A 21,360-nucleotide genomic window follows, 5' to 3' on the forward strand; every position below is an offset into this window, starting at 1 on the left:
TAACAGTGTGAGACACAAGCAGTTGCTGGAAAGGAAGGTGGTTCCAGGAGGGAAGAGTTTCTTTCACTCAAAGGCTTGCCAACACACAGACGTGCACAGCTTACTAAGGCTTGGTTTACACTTAACACTTATGCAAGCATAAGTATGTTGGCCAGGAGTGTGAAAAACACATACTCCTGGTTGGACGTAGCTATGCCTACCACACCCCCAGTATAGATGCAGCTATGCCAATACAAGAGTGCTTCTGTGAGCATAGCTATTGTTATATGGGGAGGTGGGGTTCTTATGTCGATGGGGTTCTCTTGGTCTACACTGGGAGGCTATGCCCATGTAGCTATGTTGGCGTAGGCTTTGTAGTGGAGACATAGCCGAAAGATGTGATGTTGCCCCAATGTAGTGAAACTGGTGCAGCTTTGCATATGGACGCTCTTAAATCATTTTAAACCTGGCTTACCTTGGTGTAGCTTGCCTCTATTAAATGAGGAGCTGTCAGGAGTTGAGAATGCTGCAGATAGACGGCCTCATTCTCCTCTGATATACACTGGGCTAAAAGTTTTATAAAGAGGACTGCTCTCCCCTTCCACCTGTAAGGGGTTAGAAGTGGATGTAAGTGGCCCGCTTCAGGAATGGTTTCCGTCTTCATTTGCTACAGCTATAATATGGCCCTGAGGGAATGATAAGTATCCCTAAAATAACATGACCTCCTAGGGACACTCAAAACCAGTAGAGAGAGATGAAATGCCATGCTTTGGCTTGAGATACATCTGAGTGCGAACCCTGGATTCAAACACCTGCAAATTTGGGGACGTTGGGATCTAGATTCAGATCCAGATTCTGTGGCTTGGGATGCTGCCTAGCTTTAACATTGCTCCTGACAGAAACACCCCATGCTGAAAGGGAGGCCCCTGTTTGTAACACTAACACTGTGTCACCCACCAATCAGGATCATCTAATGATGTAGTGCCATTCCTTCCAGATCTACTCTTCAGGGGAGAGGGATGTTGCAATTTTGAGAACCATAAAAATCAGCAATCGGAAGCAGCAGCTGGCTTGGGCTCCTGGTTCAGAATAGGTGCCAACTCAGAAATCATTCTATTAACACCACTTGTGTCCACTTCTCATGTCTCTTTCTCTCTGTGGAGCAGGATTGACGTGGGAATTGGGTGGAAGTTTTGCTTCTGTGCTTTCTTTGAATTGTGCATTAACTGCAACTAAATGAATATGGAGCATGACTAAAAGCACAAGTGGCATGCCTGGGAAACGAAGTCCCTCTGAGCTGACCATTAGCAGGGAATATAAAAAGAAAGGAGTAATATGATCATCTTCATAGCTACAAGAATTCAAGTGGTGTTGATGCTGATAAGAGAAATCGTAACATATTTCCCTCACCTTGGTGCATAGCTATTCCTTCATCGTTTGGCCTCCAGTGATAGGCAATTCAAATAAAGCATGGTGCATTAACTGATAATGATCCAGGGGAGAATGAAAACAGCCACCTAACATGCAATATCCCAGCACTAACCAGGCTTTTAGCCCGAGTGAGGGCATGATAGATACTTCCAGTTTGTGTAGGGGAATTCCTTCAAGTACTATCAGATTACTTTGTGATTGTTATTAGGATTAAAAGCTTTGGGGTGAAAGCAGCTGTTCCCTTGTTCTGCATTCTGGCTATCTCTGTGTGTCAGTATATCACATGATTTGTGTCTTCTGAAGTGAAGTGTTGCTGAAATTGCTCTGCATCGACATCAACTTATGTAAACCTGCCAAGTCTTTTTTAGTGAAATATTTGATCAGATCTGGCTTTTCAACACAAACTTCCCAGAGCCGTCCACAGTGGAGAAAAAGGTAGGGAAGGGGAATCTCCCTTTCTATTCTTTAAGCCCTGCGAGGGGGCATCTCCTGTGAACCTGCAATAGTTTTCCAGGGGTTATTCTCTCAAAAGGAGCGTTCCCCCACTAAATTTTGACAAAGTTGGAGGGTTTCCCTTTGAGCTCCTCTCAGACTTCTGAAGGCATTGCTGGGGCTCCTCTCCAAACCTGAGCAAATGGTTGTTGGAGGTTTGAAACTGCAATAGCATTTTTGGCCAGGGGTGGGGAGGGGGAGGGGGAGAGGAAGAGCTCTTGTTGAGAGCGATCCAAAGGTCACCTCTGAATGCAGCCACAAGCCTACCACTTCCTGCCCCAGAAATCTCTAGTTCTCCCTACTCGGCCCCTTCATCCCACAGCAGCACCAGCAGGTCACTGCACTCAAAAATCTCTCTTTGTTTATTCCTGGCACACAGAACTGTAGGCTATGGTGGATCATTGGATGCTTTTTTGCCCATTTTGTGAGTCCTGCACAAAATTAAGTTGAGAATTAATTGGACCCTGGAATTAGGAAGAGGCTGTCCAAATTACATGGGAAGATGGGCTTTTTGGTGAAGCCCTTTCCTCACAAGTCTTCTCTAGCTGGGGGCTTTCTGGTAGAGTGGAACACATCATATGCAATGAAAACTAGGGACTCCAATGTAAAGGAGAACCGCTTCAAACCCACAAGGTCCCCTTTTCAAGTTAAACTGGGAAAACAGTGGCGATCACCCTGACAGCTTCAGTGGGGTTAAGGATGAGGGGCTAGAACTTAAAGGGTGGTCAGAAACTGTGTGATAAAGTTATGGCTTGCAAAAAAAAACCCTTATTCATTCATTACTCTTTAGCACTAAGCCTTCCTGGTGTTTTCCTTTGTCTATAGAACTCCTCAAAGTCAAAAGAGGCCCTGAGTCCAGTTGGTTTCTTCCAGCCTTTGACTTGAATGCTGAATGAGCTGCCTATGATGCAACTGTACCCACAGTTCTCTTATTAAATGTCTGACAAAGAGCTTCCTATTTTCAAAAGCAATAGCCCATATTTAGGCTTTGGTGAAGACCGAAGAGGTGTTCCCCAATCAAAGCCAGTTCAAAAGGCCATTTACGGTTCTAAATAGGATAAGAGAAGTTTGTAGAGAGAAGGCTGCAGCTTTGAATTCCATGAGGTAAAGGTAAGAAAATTTACAGCCTATGCTTCCTATCCATACTTACCTTCCTGTAATTAATTATACAGCCTGAATCCCCTCATCCTAATCTGTCTGGCAACAAGGAACTATCTAGTTTCCCCCAGTGAATCGTTACACTTTCAGTGTGGTAATTATGTGATTCATTCAGACTTTCCCGGTTGGAGGGGAATGGCTTTGACTCTTCAGAGATTTTTTTTTTTTTTTTTGGTCATGGATGGGTCTTAACAGAAAAGCAGGATACTACAAATGCTTAGAGCTAGAAATTGGCAAATGAGGATGTCACTAAGCAGGCACAACACCTTTCTAGAACAACAGTTTATAGAAACTACAAAGAGTGACTCCATGATTCAAAATGTATCTTAAAAAAATTATGGCACCAATCTAAAATAATAAAAATAGAAAGGGCCCTTTCCCTTGTGTAATGAATTACACCTGGGCAAAGTGAGCGCAATGACTTCACCAGATACAAGCCAGCAGAGAATCATGGCCAGCAACTCTATTGTTTTAGAGCCAAGAGTGGTCAAGCAGAGTGCAAAACGTTTTTCAAAACAAAGGCTAAGATCTTTGTCTCAGAGTAATGTTCTCTTCTACCACCACCAAGTAAAGGGAAAACCATAGTGCCCTCCCTGTCCTTGCTGCAACTTCCTAGGAGAGGGATCCATTCAGAAGTGTTTGAACATAGGAACCGGGGGTGGGGAGGAAAGGAGGATGGTTTATGTTGCTGCAAATAAAATAAAACCCTCCCAATCCCTGTAGTTGTGGTGTTAAAAATGTAAATGGGAATGAACATTAAAATAACAAATTACAGGCTGAATATTGCACTCAATGAATTTCTAATTATGTACATAAAACCTTACCTTATCTGATGTCTTCTCATGGGTTCTTTCCTTTTCCTTTTCTCTCTTTTGTTTTTTTTAATTTGTATATTGATTTTGTAAGCTAGCTGTGTGTTATCTTTTTGATATTTTTCAAACTTGTATGAAAGCCATATATACACATTAGAGGATGAAAGCATTAATTCTGTAACATTCCTTAATGGTTCCCTTAGCTTGGCAGGATCGTGGGAGGTTCTAGAGAATGTATATGTTTACTGATGGTATCAACATAATTTACTTGCTCTTAGTGGAGATGAAGATGTTAAATAAACTAATACACAGAGGTTTGGTGGTGTCATCATCTGCTTGTTGAAACAATAAGGGACTTTGAAAGTCTCCTGCAAGAATTCCAAAGATTTTTGGAGGGGGTGTATATCTTCCGGTGTGGTGTCAGTTTGATGTCAGCCTTGGGGTGCTGCATTTTTAATAACCCCTTTCTGTATAAACTCTTAGAAAGAGTCTTTATTTGCAGGAAGAAGCCTGGCCAAGTAATAGAGATGGGCAGCTCCTCTGTAGTCATGGGCATCTAGACTGAAGTCTGTCTTCTCAAAATTCCCTCCATTTCCCAGTCCTGTAAAAGGGAAACACTTTATTAATAAACTCCAGAACATAGACACAACACTGAGAGGTGGGAGAGGAGTTTGGAACCAACTTTCTCATGGTCTCAAATAAGAATATCGTGCACTTCCTCAAGCATGGAATCTTCTCCTCAGTCCTTTTCTGTCATGTCTAATCCTTTTGGGGAAGAGGGGTGGCAATGGTGGGGGAAGTAACTGGGCATCAGACAGGAGATCAGATATTTTCATTTCCATTAAGGAACAAAGAAGAGGGGTAATAAAGTGATGATGGCCTATCTGTTCTTTCCATCTCCCTTCCCCTTTTCCCTTCTTAAGTCTTTCTCCTTTTTCTGCCTTCTCTTGTCGTTCCTATTCCCCTTTACTTTTCTTTTTGTTTCCCTTCCCTACTGTTTTCTTAAATAATCAAATACATTGAATACTCCCCCACCCGCTCTTCTCCTGCTGAAGTGGCAGTTCTATTCCCCACTGATAGGACAAGAGGTGTTATGCCTGGAAGTGCGAGCCCAAGCTGGTTGTTGGCTGGATTTGTGATAGAGCTAGGAAAAGTAAATGGGCTTCTAGAATTGTTAGGAAGACAATGAGCTACTATTGTAAGCTGTGAAAACTGCCATTGTATTCTTCAAATTGCTAAAGGGCTTGGCAAGCCAAAGCCCACAAGGAAACCAGCTACCTACTCTTATTTATTTATGCAATAATAATCTGCCTGGCAAGCATTTACACTATAAAACTGGGATCAGAGAGGGAGTTATGGCAGCTTTAAGCTTCTTTTATGCTGCCTGTATTCTGGGGCTGTTCAGGGGTCTACCCAGGTGTAAGTTATCAAGGTGCTTTAACTTATACTTTGCTTCCTATGTCCCCCTATGCAGGGCACTCTTGTCCCACACCTTCCCTTCACCAAACATACCCACTATGCCATGTACATGGCTGGCAGAGAGCCCTTATGGCACTTATACACCAGTGAGGTGCCCCCCTGGACAGAAGAAATTCTCAGAGGGCTTTTATAAAGCTCATTTATCCTGACAGAGTGGCATAAAGGGATCCTAGTGTACAGTGAGAATCAGGCGCCGTGCTTCTAACACCTCTTATGACACTTTTCTACATACCGCTAGAGGTTGCTATATACACCGTGTTAATTACATAGACCAATGAACATAATAATACCTGGTAGTGAGTGGGAATAGAAGTCAAGTGGTACTTCTAGACACAGGCTGTAGATGGTTTATGTGGTGCCTAATAACATCAGTTCTTATGTAGGGTAAAGTAAAGGTAATCAGAGCTCCTGCTTCATGGCAACAGCTGATTGCCACAGAGATGAGGAATGAATTCTCTCCCTTCCCTTCCAATGTACAACATTTCTCAACTGACTAGTTACCAATGGACGGGAAGAATGGTCGCTTTCTGAAGCCACAGCCAGAGGCAAGATATTTGACTAGATGGACCATAGGTTGGATCTAGCATGGCAAGTTCTATATTCCATTTACAAACCATGGTCACAGCATTCCTGGCTAAAAGTACAACCTTACTCAAGGATGGATATTAGGAAAAACTTTTTCACTAGGAGGGTGGTGAAGCACAGGAATGGGTTACCTAGGGAGGTGGTGGAATCTCCTTCCTTAGAGGTTTTTAAGGCCCGGCTTGACAAAGCTCTGGCTGGGATGATTTAGTTGGGAATTGGTCCTGCTTTGAGCAGGGGGTTGGACTAGATGACCTCCTGAGGTCCCTTCCAACCCTGATATTCTATGATTCTATGATCCTCGTCAAGTTACACTACACATAAAACTACCACTGGCCTTGTAAACTGTAGAACAGTCCCAGTGCTGAATGACTGGCCTGCACCAAACAAAACATAAGATCTAAGGGGAAAGAGATTTGTTAAAAATCATAACACTGAAGTAGTGTATAAGTTTAGAATTAATGAACAGAAACCAGCTTGTGCATTGTGAAGAAAATACACACATGCATGCCCACCCCAAGTCTCGACAGATTCTCTGAAAGCCACCACTTGGTGTCACTCTCTAATGAAGCTCTGTGGCCAATCAATGTGTCCTTGCCTTGAGGGATGAGCATGCTGCTCCTGGAGCCCTTGTTCTCTGTGATCTGGGATCAACAGAACAATATTTATTACTAAACATATTTCATGGGGTTTGGTGGGGCAAGAAGTGTTCAGGGTTAAGACCTATTAACACAGGAATATAGGAATTGCCGGACTGGCTCAGACCCATAGTCCATCTAGTCCAATATCCCATCTGACAATGGCCACCACCAGATGCTTAAGAGAAAGGTGCAAAAAAACCCAACAGTCTATTTACCAGAGCAGTGAAAGAGCAAAGAAATAATCCCAGCTGCTCATCTGAGTATCTATATCCCTAAATGTTTTGGGTATTTCAGTCACCTCCAAGACATTCCTTTAACTCTTTTTGGTTGGCTGGCCATCCTGCAGTATATATTCATAAAAGTTCGCTGCCTTTTTCAAGTGCTTAAGCCAAGTGTCAGGCTCTTAGGGCACTGTGATTAGGGTGGACTTTGGGTGGGATTGATCAAATGCTTAAGGGTTTACAGAATTAGGTTCCAAGTTTGTAAATTGTTCTGGATGAAACTGGCAGTGCCTGAGCTGTCAGATGAGAAGGAGCTTCATTCGAATAAAGGTGGGCAGATGTGTGATAAGTCTTATCTCCGTTGCTAAGATGAGGAACATATTTTCAGCAAAGTTCTTGACAGATTCCTGAGGCAGCTGGTTTAAGGCCGTCAGTGTCTGGCATTATAATCTTCACTTAGAGTTCTCTTACCCACAAAGCTGGAACATAAGGCATTTGTTTTCTTTGTTTTGCTGCTCCAGTTCCAGTTAACAAAATGCATGTTAGACTAGTTTGGCTGCAAAGAAGAATTCTATGTACACTGGGGACAGCACCTGATTCCCATAAGGCTGCAGAACTGGGCTGACATCAGAATCCAAACATCCTCTGGTCAGTGCAAGCAGAGACATTCCTCTAATGATTTGGACTTGATGTGATGCAGTATGAATGTCATGGATAATTCAGACCAATGGGGAGAAACAGATTCAAAAACACTGTTTAAACACCTTCTGTCCTCCCCACGCCTCCCCTCTTGAGGACTCCTGACCAACCTAACAGCACAATACATATGCTAACAAACTTAAACAAAGCCTCTGTTTGTTTGTTAGCATATGTATTGTGCTGGTAAAGCCATTTAAAGAATGAATGCCCTGCCTAGCTGCGTTCTGCTCCTTTAAGGCTAGCCCCAAGTCTTTCCGGTACCTCATACCCGCTAAAAATCTCTTGCCAGTACTGCATACAGGAGGGCACCAACTTACTTGCACTCCTGGGTGGACTGAACTACAAGCAGCTAAGTCTGAAGAGAAGGCTTGGACTGACCCAAATGTTGTTTGGTTATCCATCTGTTTGATAATAAAATCAAACTCTAGGAAGGGGGAAGAGGGTTTTTTTTTGACTTTATGCAGGTCATGTAGGCTGTGTCTCATGGCAGTGGGAAAGTCACTTGCTCACAGGCACTATCCTGAAGGTACATTTGCTCAGCCTCTAGTGTTCGTCTACCCCCAAAGTAAAGAAAATCCCATAATCTTTAAATCGGGCACAATCCTGTCATTTAAATCGCAGCAGTCTTTTGAGCACATAGCATAATGGACAACTTGTGGGAAAAGAAGATTTGACACTAAATAGATAATGCGTCACAGATTAATCAGTATGAGTATATCTCTAATCCCTGTTGGGTCCTCTGAAATATGGCAGAGGTTACAGTAACAGCTCCTTAGGCATTTACCATCAACACAATTTATTTGCTTTTTGTGATTAGACTAGCTCCCAGTGGCCCAAAGATCAGAGACCTACAAAGAAGGCTTACAGAAACCTTTGTCGCTCCCCCATCCGCCTAACCTGCACTAGGTGGCAAATGCCCAGTCCAGCGGATCTGGCCCAGAATCCTTGCTCTGAGAGATATTGCAGTCAGTAAATTAAGATGAGAACACAGGAGGAAATGGGAAACACAGGGAGGGGATTGATAGGGAAGAATTAAGGTATATATAGTGGAAGTTGATAGTAATGAATGTAAACCAAAACTATGATTTGTAGAAAATTGATAAGGGAAGCAAAGAGACACAAGGAGAAATCTATGACCAGAACAGTTAAGGACAATAAGAAGGAGTTTTTACAGTATATTTGGAACAAAATAAAAATCCAGATGGAAATGGCAGAATTGTCAAAATAATTCAGACAAGGCAAAAGTGTTCAATAAATACTTTTATTCTGTATTTGAGGGAAAAAAACCCAACTCTTTAGTCATATCATATGATAACACTCTTTCCACTCCACTAGCACATCAGGAGAATTAAACAGTAGTACTAAAGTTAGATATTTTTAAATCAGAAGGTCAGATTAAGCTGCATCCAAGAGTTTTAAAAGAGATGACTGAGAAGCTCACTGGACCATTAATAGTGATTTCCAATCAGTTTTGGAATACTGGGAATGTTCCAGAAGACTGGAAGAAAGCAAATGTGCCAATATTTAAAAAGGATAAATGGGATGACCCCAGTGATTATAGGCCTGTCAGTCTGACACCAATCGTGGACAAGATAGCTATTTGGCTGATATAGAACTTAATTAATAATGAATTAAAGGAGAGTAGAGTACAATTACTGCCAATTAACATGGGTTTATGGCAAATAGATCCTGTCAAACTAATGCTAACTTTTTTTGATGAGATTACACATTTCGTTGATGAAGATAATGTTATTGATGTAATATACTTAGACTTTTGTAAGGCATTTGACTTGGAACCACATGTCATTTTGACTAAAAAAACTAGAATGATATAAAATTAACATGGCAGACATGAAATGAATTAAAGGCTAGCTAACTGTTAAGTCTGCTAATGTAATTGTAAGTGGGGGGGGGTGTTTTTAGTGGAGTCCCTCAGGGATGTATTCTTGTATCTAAACTCTTTATTTTGATTAATGACCTGGAAGAAAACATAAAATTATCACCGATAAAGTTTGCAGATGACACAAAAATTGGGGAAGTGGTAAATAATGAAGAGGACAGTTCACTGATACAGAGAGATCTGGATTGCTTGGTAAGCTAGGTGCAAACAAACAATATGCATTTTAACACAACTAAATGTAAGTTTATACACCTAGGAACAAAGAATGCAAGCCATACTTACAGGATGGGGGACTCAATCCTGGGAAGCAGTGACTGTGAAAAAGATTTGGGTCTGGATAATCAGCTGAACATGAGCTCCCAGTACATCGTTGTGACCAAAAGAGATAATGAATGCATAAGCAGGAATCTTGAGTAGGAGTAGATATTTCACTTCTGCATTTGGCACTGGTGTGATTGCTTCTGGACTATTGTATCCAGTTCTGGTGTCCACAATTCAAGAAGGATGTTGACACATTGGAAAGGGTGCAAAGAGCCACAAGAATGATTAAAGGATTAGAAAACATGTCTTAGAGTGATAGACTCAAGGAGCTCAATCTATTTAGCTTAATAAAGAGAAGATTAAGGGGTGACTTGATTACAGTCTATAAGTATCTACCTTGGGAACAAATATTTGATAATAGGCTTTTCAGTGTACCAGAGACAGGTATACCATGATCCAATGACTAGAAGTTGAAGATAGAAAAATTCAGATTGGAAATAAAATGTACATTTTTAACAGTGAGGGTAATTAACCACTGCAACAATTGACCAAAGGTTATGGCAGATTTTCCATCAGTGGCAATTTTTAAATCAAGATTGGTTGTTTTTCTAATAGATCTGCTCTAGGAATTATTTTGGGAACGTTTTAGGCCTATGTTGTATAGGAGGTCAGACTAGATGATCATAATGGTCCTTTCTGGTCTGGGAATCTATGAATCTGTAACACAGAGTGGCTCTTTGTCTCCCTCTAGTGGTTGTATCACAAGAGAGAGGTTTGAGACTGCTACTGCCTTTGGGCTAATGAACCTGGAGTTTAAATGCAAGCCCATGTGTTTAGACCGAAAGGTCCGCGATTCAGTCACCACAGGTGCACCCATCAAGGGTATCATTACACAAACAAGAAAGAGATGTGAGTAAGGAGGCCTGAGATTCTTTCTCATGTTCTCTGAGGCCAGATATTCTTAAATGGATTTGTGTTCCACTACAGAGTGGATTTTGACAATGTTTTGTATGTTGCATTCCTGATAGAATGCAAAGGACATACCCTCTGATCCCGCAAACATTTACACGTGCTTAACTTTACACACTACACGTAGTCTCATTGACTTCAACAGGCCAACTCACAGTGTGTATAGTTAAGGATATGCGCAACTCTTGGCAGCCTTGGGGCCTCATTTACCATTACATTGACATTAAATACAAAGGTTCTGTTTTGTTCCTACCAACACCTCCTGTTGATAGGTCTGACATTGCAGCCTGCAGAGCTGCAGTGTGACAAAGAGAAAACATACAGACTCTATGATAAAGACTGTTTTGTAAGTGGTTGGATTTAGAGCTGGGTCTGTGTCTCATCAGTGCTACTCACTCTCTTATCAGCAAAGCTTCCTAAAGTGTTCTGATTTATCACTTATGAGAATAAAAATTATTTTAGTGCAGTGCATGACAGCACCTCAGGGTCAGTATAAAGGTTGCTATAGGACAGAGTGAACAATGGGCAGTAACATTAAAAAACCCAGAAGGTTCCACCCATTCTACACTATAATATTAAATGGTACGTCTCATTGAACAAGTGGTTTCCATTACATAAGGATGTGGAAAACCCTCATTTTAAAAAGAAGAAAAATATTTTTTATTATTAGGATCGTTATGTATTTGCTTAGCACCTTTGATCCAATATCCCTGTGAGGTAAGTATTTTTTAGCCTCATTTTCCAGAAAGCCAGAGCACTGAGAGGTTAATGTGAATGAGCCAAGAGCACAGAGTGTATTTATTGCAGAGCAGAAAATTGAACTCTGACACCCCCAGTTCTAACCAGTAATGGCAGTTCTAATGTAATGGCAAAAGAGTGGAGAATCCATTCATAACTTCCTCCAAAAGGGGCCAGAAAGAGTGGGGGGGGGTTAAACAGAGGGCCTAACCTTCCCCCACCCCACCCCCCGGCTCCCGATTAGAGTAGTGAACTGGTATGGAAAGAGCCCCCTGCCAGAATAGAGCACAGGAGGCTAAAAATTAAAACAGGAGCATGTCCCATCACAGAAGCTCAGGAGGGAGAGAAAGGAATCAGGGAAGGATTCTGCTGTTCAATGCCTTGGGGCTCAGAAAGTACGGTTCTTTCTGGTGTTCTGCTTCCTTTGTGTGACATGGCAGGTGTGACAGGACACTCTTCCGAGGAGCGACTCCAGAGAATTGACTCTGATGCCCTTTCCTGGTTCACTGCTGCTCTGTGAGATCCACAAAGCTACTGGGAAGAAGAGTGAAGCGGCATGTCTCAGCAGGTGAAGGACTCCTGGAAACAAGCAAGCCAAACAGGATGCGATTGAGAGGGAATGAAGATGATTTGGAAACAGCTCTGTGGGACCCATTCCATAGCTAGAAATTCATCCTCTCCCTTCCATTGACACACTTGATCCCGCAAGGTTTCTGTGTCTCTCCTGCGAGATCTGAACCTGGAGGCTTCACTGCTTTTGTTCATGAGAGGTTCCGAGGAGGATTTGGCCAAGAGTTTGTATAGAGCTTTTGAATCCTTTAGGCCGAAAGGGGCTTTATAAATATATTATCATCACAGTCCCTAGCAGGCCCTCAAATTCCCATCCCTGTCTCTCGCTTGCTTACAGATTGGCACAGGCTAGTTCTTGTCAGACTGATGTTCTTTCCCCCCCACATCCATATCTTCTATTGAAACGACAGGAACTCTAAGCCAAATTCCTGGCATGTGAGAGCCTTTGTCAGAACAACATTTTATATTTAGATTCATCCTCTGTGATTTCGATGCCACACAGCAGGTGTGAATGCTAAAGCAAGGAAGCCTGGGGCGGCTGGTGGCAGATTTCATGGCTGTTCCAAAGGGGCTACCCACCTCCAGGAAGGAATGGGAAAAGCTAGGTAGGCATGTAAATGGGGAGCTCCCTGCCTTTCAGTGCTTTGCATTAACTTTTTCTTGTCTCTCCTCACTCTGGTGCTATTTATGCCTTTAGAAATCATCAAACCCAAATGATGTCACCTCTGAAAGCAAAGGCTGAACTTTCATTTAACTTTTCTTTTAAGTGAGTTTTGTGCGAAGGTGAAAAGAGCTGGCTTGACAATCTTGGTAGATAAAATCCTATATTCATGTACGTAATGAACGCAGGTTGGGTAGCTGCTGTGCAATCATCACCATTGGTCACTAGGGGTTGAATCCTGGACCTCCAGAGCTAAATCATGAGCGTTGACAGCCTGATCTAAAGGATAAAAGGCCCAGAGCCTTGAGAAAGGTATTGAGGCCCCTAACTCCCGTTGATTTCAATGGGAGTTAGACACCTAAATACCTTTGAGGATCGGAACCTAAGTTCCTGAGCTGGCAGCTGGAGTAGATTCAAACCCTCAGTGAATCAGGCACAGCAGAAAATGTATAATAAACACTGAACAGTGGGTTAAACAAGCTTACTTCTCCAGTAAGTGTACCTCTGCCTCAGCCTGGAGAGACCACCTCCGCCAAGAAGCTGGCCTATCGGTTGAGGCTGCCAACAAAGTTGCCAATTAGTGCCAGTTGTGCTAGCAGTATCTGAGATGTGGCTGACAGGGAATAGGACCAAGATCACCTTTTCAATGTTTTATATTAAAAGGCTGCACAGAAAATCAATCCAGTGTAATGGGGGATGTGATTAGGGGTCTCTGGTGCTGTGTAGGCATGGGGGAGACAGGAGTTGAAGGAACAGCTAGACGACACAGCTGTGACTTGTAAAAGGTTGAACAGTTGGAAAGGCTGGGGAATTCATGAGTTTCGCTTGTTCAGGAAACCATCCGATAGCAGTTACTTTTTTCCTGCCTTCGTTCATAGAAAGGAAACTATTTTGAATCGACAGCTATAAAGGGGTGGGAATTGCCATGTCTGCTATCGCTAAGTCTCATATACTCCACCAATCTCTGAGGGCATAGATCTCAGTTGCCTGATAATACACTTCCAACCAGAGAAAGGCTTCCTAAGCAGTCAGTGAAAGTGAAAGAGGGCTTTGCAGGTGCTGTGAATGGAGCTCCTGCAAGAGAAAGTGGCATAGGAAGGTAAAGCAGGAAAGGGTGAAGAGCGAAGGTTAAATGGGAATTAACAATGCAACTTCCTCCCATTACAACAAGGTAACCCTGTGCTTGAGGTAAGGAGCCAGATCCTTAGCTGGTGCAAAATTGGCATCATTCCACTGGCTTTGGTAGAGCTGTGCTGGTTTATACCAGCTGATGATCTGGCCCGAGATTGTGGTAGGACAGAGAGGGAACAAAGGAAAGCAAAGGGAACACAGTGTAAAGTATAAAGGCCATGGCGGGAGTATTCATATTACAGGTTACTTTGCACTCCTAAAAGATGATGACTTCTACCTGAAAAGTTAAATCCTACTTACTTTCAGTAACTTAGATGATCTTGTCATTTCTGTGCTGAACGTGAGTGGTATACCTACTTGTAGGGTGGCCACAGATTCACTGTGCAGCTTCCATGAACCATGTGGTGGAATCAGTCATGTATTATGGATCTGGTAACTACCAAAGTGCTACAGGTACATTTACAAAGTAACTGCATCTTGGGTAAGGAACTCTCATGTGGAAAAAACCAACACAGAGGTGGTGGGGAATTACAGATTGCTAATAGGCTGCTTACACAAGAGCTATCAGACAGCGAGGCTGGGCTAGGCTGTCCTCTGTGCTGGTTTTCCTGGATATGAGATTGGAAATGTCATACGTTTTGATTTAGACTTTATATCTTATGTTTCTCGGGGCGGGGGGGGGGGGGGGGGAGGGGAGGGAAGGAAAGTTGACCTTATGTCCTAATTACCTTGCAAAACTGGCCCAGGAAACCCACAAATCTCAGGAGCTCTGCCAGGACCATCCATTTGAAGGCTTCATGCCTCCATTAAGTTTCCTGGCTCTGTGGTCCCCCCAGGCTGTATTGCCTTCACTGTTAGAAGGATGAGTCACCCAGACATAATGGAAGAATCAAATGGAAGATGGACATTGCGGGGGATGGGGCCATAGAGGTTCTCACTTCAACACACACTCACCCACAGTTGTACATCATTAACAGGTACTGCAAGAAATGAAGCCACTTTTCTGCTTCAAGTATCTTTCTAAGGGCTGTAATTCTCTCTCCCACCCCCCAGCCATAACCTTAAAAGCATTCACTGTGTATGTCATAGGGCAAAGAATCAGTCACAGGTTTATATATTAAAAGAGTCTCTCCTTTTATAAGCTTTAAAAACTGGATGTGGTGCTGGTGATAGAGGGTGCCAGGTAGACATCCCTAGTGACAACACTTTTCTTTTTATTCCCAGAAGAGGCACAGCCTGGAGAATGATGGGGTAAGCTTTCCCTATGCTGCCCTATCAATCTGCTTTAACCCTGCCCTTGTGAGGGTGAGAGGGTTATTCACTTTCAGTGCCTATTCAATCCTGGTCATTTATTCCATTCCATTCAGAGTCAAAAGAGGAATGAGACAGGGGAAAGGACAACATCCAGAAGTGCTGACATTTTGAACATGTTTTACTTTTCAGAAACTAAAGGGAAAAGAAAAATTAAATTTGAAATGAAATTAAATAAACATTTTCATTTTGTTTCAAAATTCCTCACTGGAAAAAAAAATTGAAAACAACATTTTCCCACATAAAATGTCAGTCTTGATGAAACCACATTTTTCAGAGAGAAATTTTTTCAGTCAAAACCATATAACCAGCTCTGCACAGAAACATTAAATGGTAGTTACTGAACAGGCATTATTAGACTGTATTGACCAAAAGTCCTTTCCTGCACACAAGGACTGATTCAGACCAGTGGCCTGGAAATGAAAAATGCAAATCTCATGGCCATTACCAACACCTTGAACTGTCCCAACCCAAATGAATGATTATTTTCTTATGCTTGATACAGCATTATAGAGTCTTATCCTTATTATACTGAAATTATTCTATTTCTACTTTTCCTGAAGGAGATGGGAGGGGTATGTTCTATAAAAGGGAGGGAATAAGCAGCATCAGGGCTGGATTAACACACAGGCAAACTAGTCATGTGCCTCCAAACTAGTAGTGGTGGGGCAGGGCCCAACAACCAGTCATACAGTACACTCACCGCAGCTGGGCTGGCCATGTTGTATGTCTACCAGGACAGGCGGCTCATCCTACTGCTGCTTGGAGCACTGCTCACCATGATGGAAGAGTGGCTGGGGCTAACCGAAGTGGCACGGCAACCCCATGCACCAGGTCACAATGCCACTGACTCAGATTTAGCCCAGCCACCCTCTGTCACACTAAGCAGAATCCTGAACAGCAGCAGGATGAGGAGCTTTCCCAGCAGAGCCGCAGCATGACCAGCCCAGCCGCAGAGAGCATACTGTCTGGCTGTTGTTATTCATGAGCAGGTAGGGGCCCAGAAGTGTGTGTTTGCCTTGGGCCCAGTGATGGGTTAATGCGGTTCACTGTACACAACATCTATAGACCAAACTTACTCCCTTCCTGGGGTTTGGGTTTCCTGGTGACTCAAATGTTAACAAAACATAAACCTCAGCTGAACTTTTGTTCCCAGGCTTGGCTTTTCCTTGGGCTTCCCTGCAGGATCTTCCATCTCCACCTCTAACTCTCTTGCCCCGCCGAAACATTCCAACCCCTCTTATCTCCTGGTTGGAACTCTCAAGATTCACCAGCCATAATAAGTCAGCATGTCATGGCTCTGCATCTTGGTTCAAACACCTGAATTTAGAGTGGTCCAACAATAAAGCCCTGCCTTCCTATGCAAGGTTCCAGTATGACAACTTATATGGTGGTAGCCCCAGTCATGGAATGTACAAACACAGAACAAAAACATGGTCCTTGTTCCAAAGAGTTTACAATCAAAGTCTAAAAACTGCCATTCTGTTACAGCAGGAGATGCAGTGCCAGCCTTAAGTCATTAGCACAACGGGGTAAAGTAAGGTAGCTAGAACTACCATTTTAAGGACATTGTCCTATAGGGTTTCCGAGATGGCAGGATGCCTTTTCTTCATACCCACTTTACATCATCTGGTCACAGTGCCACACAGGAAGAGGCGTCTCAGTGCCAGAAGTTGATGATGGTTTCTTTTAAAACATTCTGCCAGGTGGCCTTGCTAAACAGATCCCATAAAATTAGACCTGTCCCTGCTCAAAATAAGTAACAGCTCTGAATAACAGAGAGTTTAATAGAGAGGAGAATGGATTACAGATGCCTTTAGTATGGAATAGAGAGCTGACATAAACCGTACATTCGCAGAATCAGTCTGCTGTATAAACATACGTAAGAGGCAAGCAAGTCAGGCTGTCACATCAAAGGGAATGTGGAATGCAACTCTACATTCCTTGGTGAGATTCCATCTCCAGAAAACCCTAGTCTGTCTCTGCTTGCCACGGAAATATATGTTTTAAAATGGTGCTTCCCTTCTAGCCTTCAGCTCCTCTGAGCAGGTTGCTGCATAAAGCAGCTTTGGCAGTCATTTTATGCTACTAAGAGCTTTTTCAATTTACCCGCATTTTGTGTGTGACACCTTTAAATTCAGTCTTTTCACTGCTCAGCCTCCAAAACACTTTACTCGTCTACATTTTAAAGATTTTTGGAGGATGAGTTGGATTTCTTTCAGTAGGGCTGAAGGCAATTCTGATCCAGAGCCTATACTGGGCATGGGCACAGGGATGAGTAGATGAGGCTGGCTACTTTTCCAATAAACTCCCGATTCCTACGCGATCCCTCTGCCAACCTAACTGCTCTCGCCACATTTGGAATATCTGGATTTGTTCTAGTCCTGTTCGCTTCTTCACTTGAAATTTGCACTGTCTTCAGGACAGAAGAAAGTACTACTGTACATTGAATCCGGCTGCTGCAATTCTTCCTCCTGCCCCACAGGAGACACCGTGGTTAGACCATTCAGCACTGCTTTGATCTTCTTGCACCTCCATCTTAAAGAGCATTCGGGTAGACAGAAGCATAGAAATGGGAGGAGAGAAGGGCAGAGAGGCGAAATGGAGGGGACACCCCATTTCCAAGCCCACAGTTTTGGATGCTATATATCACCCTTATTTTTTTCTGAATAGTTGTCAGGTTTGCTCCTTGTTTTTCAATATTATTTATAAAAAAATAGGCAAATAATTCTCAGTGGATTTTTTGGACAAATTTTGCATTTTTCTGTTTAGTTACTGTCCTTAAACAACTCACTACCATTTCAAATGTATCTGCCATTCAGAATTATATATCAAAACTTTTGGTGGTGATCAATATACTCTGTAGTTAGTTAATTGGTCTGTAGATTGAGCATGAGCACCACACTGCAAGAATTTGATCGTTGAAATCTGAGCTATGTTGGTTAGTTTTCATTGGATACACATGGTAGATCATGTAATACATTTCTGCCCCTTGCCTGGTTCAAATTAGTTTGCTGGTGAGAATATCAACCGCAGATTAAAATATTGCTTAAAATTTGCTGTGTCCACTAACATTTTTGCAAGCAAACTCATTTGCTACAGTGTATGGAAAACAAACACAAAAAGGGCATGAGCAGCGTCAAAGTGAACTCCGTAAAAATCTGACTGAATATTAGTGAGCAATATTTTGCATTAGATTAATCAAATGTTATAATTTATTCAGGACTCAGTTCTGTACTCCTGATTCCAGCTGAATTTCCACTGAGCTCAATAGGAGCGCTGCTCGAGTCAGAAGGACTGAAGGATTTAGCCCACAAGTATTTGGCTCTGTTCTGAAAGATTTTGTTTTATGTCTAGTGGTCTGGAAAGCCTCAGTGGAGCATGAACAGATATGCACAGTTAATAATTCTGATGAGTCCTGAATATAAACAGCAAGGTTGCCTTTCTTCCTTTGGAATGTACTTTTATTTTTTGGTAGTGTGTTTAGACTTTAAGTATGTGCCACTTTACTAAGTGGCAGAGTACACTGTGAAAACTAACCAGCCATTGCTGGCAAGATGTACAATGTACTGTGATTCTGTGAGCTGACAGGAAAATTTTACTGCTCCTGCTGTATCTTGCTGAGGAGAACATGAACTGCCAGGGAAAGAGAGTGGAGATAGCTGGTTGGCTCAACAGGGCCAATGCTGGGATGCAGTCTTTCTTTTCTGTCAGTACTGAGACATAAAATCCAGTGTAGACTGGCAGCGAGTTTAACCAAAAGCACATTGACAGCAGATGGTGAAATAAGCTGACCTCAGTCTAATTCCTATGGATTAGACCTGGTGTAAATAAGTCAACAAACTTGTTACTGAATGGATGATTAGCAGATCATTTTTTCATTATTTAGGAAGCTCTATAGATGGTCAAATAATATTAAAGAAACAATGTATTCATTTACCCCATATTTGTGAATGCACATTGTCATTATTCAGCCAAATTCTGCTATGATGTGTCCACAGCACAAAGCCCACTTTCACCACTGATGTGAAACAGGTACCACAATTTGCCAGCCTTTTAGCAGTGACGCCAAGGACTGAATGGGCATGGTAACCAAACGCTCCTCTCCTACCCACAGGTCCGTCTGAAACAGGAGCCAGACACATCATGCTGTGTGGATAATAAAGGGGCGGCAGTTTCCAGGCATCTTGGCACCATCCACTAGCACAAAACTTATTTTTAAAAGGGCTCTTACTCATTTTGGAGTCTGAACTGCTTTACATGAGCATCTTTTGAGCCATGTCTAGCTGTACCATCCTTACTCTCAGCATCTTCCTCTATTCTGTCACTACACAAGACCATTGCCACCATTCCCTGCCTAGTCAAGTATAGGCCTTCTATATGATACAAACCTTGGTGAAAGGGCATGTCCTGTTTTTAAAGGGACAGTCCCGTTTTTTGGGAGTTTTTCTTATATAGGTGCCTATTACTACCCCCCCACCTCCTCCCCCTGTCCCGTTTTTTCAAAGTTGCTATCTGGTAACCCTATGAAAGGGTATCTTCCAGAACCAATTTTTGCCTCTGGCATGGTCTCCTCATTTGCATTCTTTCCTGAAAATCAAACAAGACCCTAAGCTGTGTTTGGGAAAAAATGACCCGACCTATTTGATCATAATTATGAAATGTAAACAGTGAGGACAGCTTTTCCTTACTATCAGCTGCAGGAAGCAGATTTCTTTCACAAACACTGTGACAAATCGAGAATCCCATCCCTTGATTTTGGCCCTCATCCCAATGAACTCTGCAGTTTACATTGCAGCTAAAATTAATGGGGGAGGGGTGGGAAATCCCCCAAACAGGCCAATGTCATGTGTGGGCAGACAGGTGGGAGAGAGACCTTCTGGAATACTATTTAATTTAGAGCTTTTAGTGAAATTACATCACCAAATATATATATATTTCCATTACCCTAGCTCCCTTCTCTCCTTCCTGCTATGTGCCTGTTCTGTTGACTCTAGTCCATATTTCATTTGGAAATGGATTAGTTAATGAGGATGTAGAATCAATTACGGGGCTGGCTTTGAGGTAGTGAAAGGTTTCCAGCAAACATTTTCTGATCTGAGAGGCTTTCAATGGAGGGAGGGGCTGGAGCTGGCCCCTCACCCAGCTTTTATTAGAACACACTGCCCACAGTAGCTTCTTGCTCCACTCTTCCTCCTCTTCTATTGTGAAAGGGCTGTGATGGGGTGTACACCCCCAGGCTGACTCTGGAGGAGTTACCTGGATCTGGACAGCTCAGTTCTGACACCTGGTGGCAACTATAGGGCATGTCAGGGTCAATTAAGGGGGCTACACAGCTGGGTGGCAAATATGAAGGATGTCGGGGCAGAAAGGAGAAGGAAGTTCAGGGGGAGAGTAGGTGTTGGGATTCTTTCCTGCTAAGGGAATTCTGACAGCAGGTCAGGAGAGATACTGAGAAACTACAGGGGGGTGGAGGTGCAAACCTTGCTGTGAGTTTTGATAAAAGGGCAGGAACTGGATCTTCAGGTGGAAAGCTCTGGGAGGTGTTGCTTGCTATCAGAGCTGGAAAGGACTCTATGGAGCTTGGAAAAAGGCTTGGAAAAAGGTCCAACTACAGTCCAGGTAGGAAGTAGCTCAGGGAAGCAGCAAGAGGTCAGATGGAGCTGATCTTGGCTACTCACTACAGGGTGCCTGAACTGGAAACCAGAGAAGAAGGAGGGCCTGGGTTCCCTTACTGGTCACCAGGGAAGGTGAAGTGAAACTTCCTGGCACAAGTGGTAAGGGCTATTGGAAGCCCTGAGACAAGAGGGTGTAAGGACCACAGGGCTCAAAGTCAGGCACTGAAAGACTGGTCACACGTTGTTGGTGGGACTTTCTGTTACCCTGATGGGCGATGGAGGGAGGGAGAGTATGTAACCTGCCTGGAGGGCTGAGTCACAAGAAGAGGCTGACCATCCTGGAGCAGCCCTCAGAAGTTGGCACCAAAGGGGGAGAGCCTGCTATATCACGTCCAGCCATGAGGGGGCATGCTGGCTAGTGGGACATTTTTCTACTGGGCTTGTCTACATGAGGACAATGGAATAGTGATTATGGATTCCACAGTAGCTGTTCCAGAATAGCTCCCCATATGACACTCAGTTCCAGAATAAAAGTCACTTTATTCTGGAAAAAAATTGCTTGGAAGTGCACTAATTATTCTGGAATAAAAGTGACTTTTATTCTGAAATGGTGTCTACCTGGGGAGCTGTTTTGGAATGATTATTTCCCTAGTTAAATGAGCCCTAATTCTGCTTGTGTGTGGTTTTTGGTTTCTTCCCCCTTTCTG

This window comes from Terrapene carolina, unplaced genomic scaffold, assembly GCF_002925995.2.
Source record: "Terrapene carolina triunguis isolate 2854851 unplaced genomic scaffold, T_m_triunguis-2.0 Scaffold247, whole genome shotgun sequence".
Lineage (NCBI taxonomy): Eukaryota > Metazoa > Chordata > Testudines > Emydidae > Terrapene > Terrapene triunguis.